The sequence below is a fragment of the Hippocampus bargibanti genome, linkage group LG17 (assembly GCF_051943395.1).
Source record: "Hippocampus bargibanti isolate YZ-2025 linkage group LG17, ASM5194339v1, whole genome shotgun sequence".
NCBI lineage: Eukaryota > Metazoa > Chordata > Actinopteri > Syngnathiformes > Syngnathidae > Hippocampus > Hippocampus bargibanti.
In genome coordinates, this window is record NC_142750.1 from 14,343,157 (window position 1) to 14,350,296 (window position 7,140).

At 42.1% G+C, this 7,140-nt stretch overlaps 1 long non-coding RNA gene across 1 annotated transcript; it reads left to right on the forward strand.

Moving 5' to 3' along the window:
* The first annotated feature begins 350 nt into the window (after nt 1-350).
* On the forward strand, nt 351-7,140 carry LOC148885919 (uncharacterized). Its single transcript, XR_016118120.1, has 3 exons — nt 351-2,673; nt 3,673-3,867; nt 6,939-7,140. It is a non-coding gene; the product is annotated as an uncharacterized LOC148885919 (long non-coding RNA).

Below are 7,140 nucleotides of genomic sequence, written 5' to 3' on the forward strand. Positions count from 1 at the left end.
GAGGACAACATGGACGTCTATATTCATGATGGACGCATCATCAATCATAATCGTCATTAATTAAAAAAAAAAATCTATCCATTTGAAATATTCTGCAGTGCGTGTCCTCATCTGGGTCAGAGATGCCTTGGAGCCAATCACAGCTGATGTTAGATAGATACCAACTAGCCTACATGTTAAGTTTCAGAAATCATAAATCGGGAGATTTTCGTACTCGAGATTCTTTGGGGCGTGTGAAAATAATGTGAGCGTGACAAAAGTGTAAATTAGAAGCAAATAAAACACAAAAATGCTTTCATTGTTTATTGATACATTCAATTATTATTGTATCTACCCCGGTCAGGATGACGCTTCGTACTGATGTCACAACGTTTATTGTGAAACACTTGAACACCGTGAAAACTATAAAAGACATTAAAACAACAACATTACAATAAGTTCGACAAAACATTCAGTCAATAAGGAAATTAATAACGTACCGTGTGCACCTTATTAACCGAAAGTAGATAAACGTTGACGTAGACTTGAGACTTTCGTTGGAGGCTTGTCTCTCTCTCGAGACTTTTGTTACTCTAAACATGTAAGATCTACTCATTGCTACTCATATTTTTCGCTCTCAATGAAATTCAGCGGCCCGGTCCCTTCAATTTATTTGAGTACGAAGACTCAGCTTAGAAGAAGAAAAGGCATCAACCCGCCACTGGACCACACACTCCCCCAACTAAAACCACTCGTTTTATTTCTAGGAGTCTGGTATGCGTGGCTGAGGCCGCGCCGGCATTTTGCAAGCGGCGGTTTGCGTTGAGCAGATGAACGCAAGTCAACGTGTGGTTCTTTTAAGTGTTGTCAGCCCAGCATCCGTTTCGTTTGTTTATGCGCATGCAAGTTTAAAAGCCCCGTCAGGTGCATGTCGGACCTGGCGTCCCTGCCTGACTGCTTGCGTGTCATCGGTCGGCGGCAGCCAACGTCCCCATTCGCGCCTCTGCCTGTTGCTCGTGATGACGTCGACCGCTTTTGACAGCCGCAAAGGCAGCAAGACGGTCCGAGGGAGAACTTTTCAAATGATAGTTCGGCGTTAGCAATAAACTTGATGATCCCCTTCGAAAACAAGTCATCAAATGTGACTGACAACATGAAATTTGAGTGACGCAGGAGAAATGGTCTCGTGACAGCCGATTGACTTTGGCTCAAATGTGGTTCTTTGACATGCAAACTTATGACTATATATCTTATTCGTTATTGCACGGTCAGCTCAAAGTCCCGCTGTAGGTTTAAATTTAGATGACCAAAAGCACATCAAGTAGAATCCGAGATGTCGGATAATGAGCGGTAATGCATAGCCAAGGCGAAAGCGTGGCAAGTAACTGCATCGTTTTGTTTTCAGAGTTGGGAAAAGCAAACGATAAGACGATAGATAGAAAGAAGTAGAAAACAGTGAGGGTGTAGCAAACAGTTTGAGAATGTGATCACGCTTTATCGTTGTGAGATTGTAAATGCTCATAAATGAAGCGGTTAAGAGGCCTGGTCGACGAAACCATCCGCGAGGTCCAATTTTACAGGCATTTTACAGACAAATGTCATGCGTGGACCTCAGCGAGTCCATTTCAGTTTCAGCAAAAATGTCGTACTCGGGTCCAGCTTGCCCGGACTGCCCTGGTTTTGAGGCAAATTAGGAATATCGCTCGGCTTGGACAGCCGTATTTTCCGGTGTATAAGGCGCACCTCCAATCAATGGTGTATTTTCAAACTCTTTCCACATACACTAAAGTCTCGTTATATCGATATTCTAGGGAGTCCGAAAAATATCGATATAACCGGGACTATCGATATATCCGACCCTGCGCGCATGTAATTTTCTCCGTGCGTGCATAGAAATAGTATCGTAATAAGCGGGACTATCGATATAACCGATATCGATATAACGAGACTTTCCACATATAAGGCACACCGGACTATAAGGCGCACCTTCAATGAAGGAAAAAAGTTTTCCAAATATAAGGCACACCATATTATAAAGCGCAACAATAGAGCCTGGGGTTACGCACTACGTCTGTAGGGGGAAATGGAGTCGGTGGCGACTGCTCAATATTACTTTACATATAAGGCACACCGGCGTATGAGGCGCAGGGTCGTGTTTTTTTTTAAGAAAATCAAGGCTTTTGGGTGCGCCTTACAGACTGAAAAACAATGGCACTTTCAACACACAAATGGGCCATTGCCCATAATTCCAGATGCGGAAAATTTCACAAAAGTCCAAAAGAAAGAAAACACCACTCACGGAACCAGTTCGATGGAAATATTCTGGACTTGCGCACGGCACGAAAACAAGGCCGTACATATTTGTTCGCATACCTCCTGTGTTATTTATTTATTTATTTCCCCCGTGTGATTGCCTTCGAGCATTCTGAGCTGGCGAATGCGATCTAATGTTGCGCTTCGTGAATATTTTCACATGCGCGTTACATTCTGAGCCTTGGGTGTTGTACGCATATTCCGCAGCTAGCTATGTTGGAGTTGGCTGCGCACGGGAGAAGTGAGGCACCAAAGCGATATGGACGTACCACAAGAAAAAAAAGTGGATGGTGCTGTTCTGAGAACTGCGAGTTGAATTCTGCAGCAACAGTGCGACAAACATTCTCATAGACGTCCATGTTGTCCTCAATGGGGTCACGGGTGAGTCGGAGTGGATCAGCGCCGATTTGGCGTCGAACGTCCCGTCCTAGTCCCGCCCCCCGCCTGCCCGTGCAGGAGCCGTCTTATTTCACTTTGTGAAGCGTTGATCAAATTGGATATTCCCCACATGGTTTTCGTGCTCAGAATACTGCATCGGGTTAAAGGGGTTTTGAGGTCAGACAAGCAACTTTGTCTTTTTTTCTCAGCATTTTAGATGGTGAAACAATGTCATTTTTGTTCAACTATTTTGGCGTTTCCGCTGAGCTGGAATGTTATCGAAAGTACGTATCAACAAAAATAAATGATTTTCAAATGCAAAGTATTTGAGGTTGCAGAGTCATCTTGCCACCACGAGTTGGTGATACGTACTGAAAATCCAAAAGGGTCCAAATCCAGCTTGAAATTCTCTTCTGCTATGCTTCCGCTTGGTGGTAAAAAACACATGATGGAAAATCAATCTGTTCAAAATGATGACAGTTTTTTGTGAATTTGTCACCTATTTGTTCATCAACATCAAATCATTTTTCCAAATATTTGTATTCATTTAATATGGTATTACTTTTTTTGCAGTTTAATTTTTTAAAATATCAATTAACTCGCAAGCAGTTTTAGTGCAACGCGTCCTGAAACAACCTTGATGACGGATCAGTTGAACTCGTTTTAAACGTCAAAGCAGTGTTGAAAGAACAATGCAGTGGTTGTGGCATTGTGGATTCATGCATAAGCAAGTAAAAAAAACAAACAAACAACAATAAATTCCAAGTTACACAATGAGAATAAATTATGAGTTATGTGCTGTGAATCTATCTGGATCCCACAAAAAAACAAACACCTCCAAATTCAGATTTCTTGCTGTTCGTTGGTCTGAGTGTGATCTATTTCGTAAACAGGATTATATATACAGTATATATATATATATATATATATATATATATAATCAATTTCCTTTCAAAACGCTCAAGGACACTTTACAGTCACAGGATTTTATTTTGTGTGCAGGTGAGCAGCGGCAGCCATTCGCACCAGCGTTCACAACACAAAGGACACAGACAGTCATTCAATCTTAAGCACTTTCTGCGCCCTCTTCGTCACATTATGCAGTTCTGGATGAAAGAGGAGAGGATCAAAGCCTCCTTTTCACCAGTGGATCAGAGACATCATTGTGGAATGTGCACGTCTGCTACAAGCTACAAGGTAAAAGGAAAGCAAAGTCTGCAAATTGACACGGTGAGCACATTATTGTGGAGCACAAATATTTCAAATAATTTGTAACAACACAGAGGCCTCTATACCCCACCCCCATCCTCCATCATTTAAACACCACAGACGAGTAGCGTATTTTCTAGTGTATACGGTGCACCACAGCATGAGGCGCAACCCCAGTGAATTGTGTATTTCAAAACTTTTTCCACACATAAGGTGCACCGGACTATAAGGCACACCTTTAATGAATGAAAAAAACGTTTTCCAAATACAGTGAAACCTCGGTTTATGAACCCCTTGGTTTACGAACAGTTATGAAAATGTTACCTTGGCATACGAACTATTTTTCGGGATACACACAGAGCTGCCACAATGAGTGATGTGTTGTTCGCGAATGAGCCCGTTCTCCTAACAAGAAGATGGTGGCCACTGTTTTTGTCCTCTATTCCCCGCCCCCAGTCTTCAGTTAAAGCCACGTGATTGGTCAAGAACGCAGAAGTGGGGGATGGACGGGTTAGGGTTAGACCGAGAGACCGAGAGAGAGTGATCGAGGCCGTTCTCCAAAAAACAAAATGGCGTCTTCGGTTAAAGCCACGTGATTGGTCAAGAACCCAGCAGTGGGGGTGGGGGGGGTTAAACATTAAAGAGACAGGCACAGCGAGAGAGTGAGAAAACACACACACGAAAGGGAGAGGACAGCGCTTGAAACAAAAAAAAAACAAAAGTGAAAAAAAAAACAAGTGAAATGGTGAGAAAATGGATAGAAAACAGTGAAATTTGAACCCATTTCAACTTTGATAGTTCCAAAGCAGAGTGTAGACTGGAAGGTTAAAATATCCCATCAATCAGGCTCGACAAATAACCCGCACAAGTCATCTGTACACTTGATGCAAAAAGCTATCAACCCAGCTATACAGATCACAATTGATGAACTAGATACAATTATCACAGAAAAAAGCACCTACAAGGGATCATTCCTTAAGATGGTGAAAGAAGAAGCCCATGTTCCTCATCAAGTGTTTAATGCTGATGAAAGCGGACACTCCATTCCATCAAGCCATTAACGACCATCACAAAGGTAAATAAAATGACTTTATTGTACTGTACAGTTTATTTAATCATAATACTATAGCACATTTATTATACATAAAATAAGGTATATTTTGTGTAGTTTTTAGGCTTAGAAAATTAGAAAGTAGAAAATTATGTTTTATGGGGAGCCGGGAACGGATTATTCTCATTTTAATGGTTTCCTATGGGAAATTATTTTTTGGAATTGATACTTTTCGCCTTACACACTCTGTCTGGGGACCAATTAAGTTTGTAAACCAAGGTCCCACTGTATAATATATAAATATGGAAAGGTTTGCCAAAGGTTTGGCTGCTGACAGTAGTTATGAGACATTACGTCAAATATAAGGCGCAGGGTCATCTTTTGAAGAAACTCAAAAAGGGTGTTGATGCATCTTATACACTAGAAAAGATGGTAAATAATCTCGATGACAAGATCAGTCCAGTCATATAGGGATATCCACTTTACAAGATTTATCTTGGGAACCATTTAAACAGCGGGCCGCCACGCCGCATTAGAGAGCCGCCTAAATTTCCCCATGAGCAAGTTCTTGGCGACATCAGTGATGGGGGGGGCGGGGGGGGTCTCCCTTTTTCAACTAGGAAGCGTCTTTTGAACAGAACAAAACTCACACATCTGTCTTGGTTAACCGGCCTCTTGAGTACCAGTCACTGATTGGACCACACCTCATGGAAACTAATATGCCCGATGTCGAAATGAAGCCTGTCGTTCAAAAATTGTGAATAAAGAAATGGTTGTAGCGCCGGCTTGCGCAGCGACAGATGATGACACGCCGCCACTCCCTGGAGACTCTGCGTAATATGTTGACAATCTTCGAGTAATTTGGGTGTCAAATAAGCCCTTTGAGGCGTTGTTGCGTCCACCATCTTGGCTGGTCTGTATTGGTTTGTAAACGCAATGAAAATGATTGTGGCTGCTACATTAAAAAATAACATAAAAAAGGCTGACAAGTAGCTTCCTCTTTTGAAATACAGTGATACTACCCCATCTTACGAACTTAATTGGTTCCCAGAAAGTGTGTGCAAGGTGAAAGGTTCGTCTGCCGAACATGTATTTCCCATAAGAAACCATAAAAAATGAGAATAATGCGTTTCCAGGTCGCCATAAAACATAATTTTCTACTAAATAAGCCTTAAAACTACACAAAATATACTTTATTTTATGGGTAATAAATGTGCTATTGTATTGTAATTGAAGGAATAAACTGGACTGTGTAATAAAGTCGTTTTATTTACCTTTGCGATGGTCGTTGATGTAGTTGCCTCTTGATGATATCTGAGTGAAGATGGCGTGCTTTCTCTGCGATAATACCCTCACACACTGTCCCCTGCTAGCTGCTTTTCGTTGATCCAAATCAACAGAAGTTTTTCAACCTCTTCTATTGCCGTTGCTTGGACAATACAGAAACACCCGTAGCCTTACATAGCAATGGGCGAACTAGCATTCTGGTACTGGGACGCTAAGTCACACAAACGCACACCTCGTTGGTGTTTTTCGATGATCTCCTTCTTCTGCTCGGCCGTCATTTTCTTGTGTCCTCTTTGGCTCAACACTAGCCTGCGGTGGGGTCTTTTTCGCTCCCAAAAAAAGCAAAATGATCCACTTGATAATAAACCACGTCTGGACTGAGTGCAGTCAAAGAAATTGGGTGTGCAAAACAAGTCCGCCAGCCACGGTGGCGCTGTTCGCCCGTGTGGTTTGGTGTTCTTCCGCAGAAAACTAGTCCGCCGACCATTGTCGCGCTCTGTGTGTTTCCCGAAAACTAGTTGGTATGCCAAGATTAGATTCTTGCGAATTCAATGTTTGTAAAGCGAAAAATTCGTAAGCTAATGCGTTCGTAAGCTGAGGTATCACTCTATCAAGTGGAGGACATTGCATAATTAACCAACTGGACCTGACAAAGAATACAAAATATGGCGCTTTGTATTGACAATTTTTGGAAGTAAACATTTTTCATGTCTCTTTTTAGCAGCGGGATTGGCCGATGAGAGCAGTGTCTCCCAATACACGTCAACCAATTTATTGTACTGCATCTGCCTCATCGCTCAGACGTCCCGGATTCGAATCCGGGCTCTGGATTAGACACAGATAATGAATACATGAGGACATAAACGTCGCACATATGTCATTTTTTTTTATAGCCTCTTGGTAAAAATGCCACCCTCCGCCAC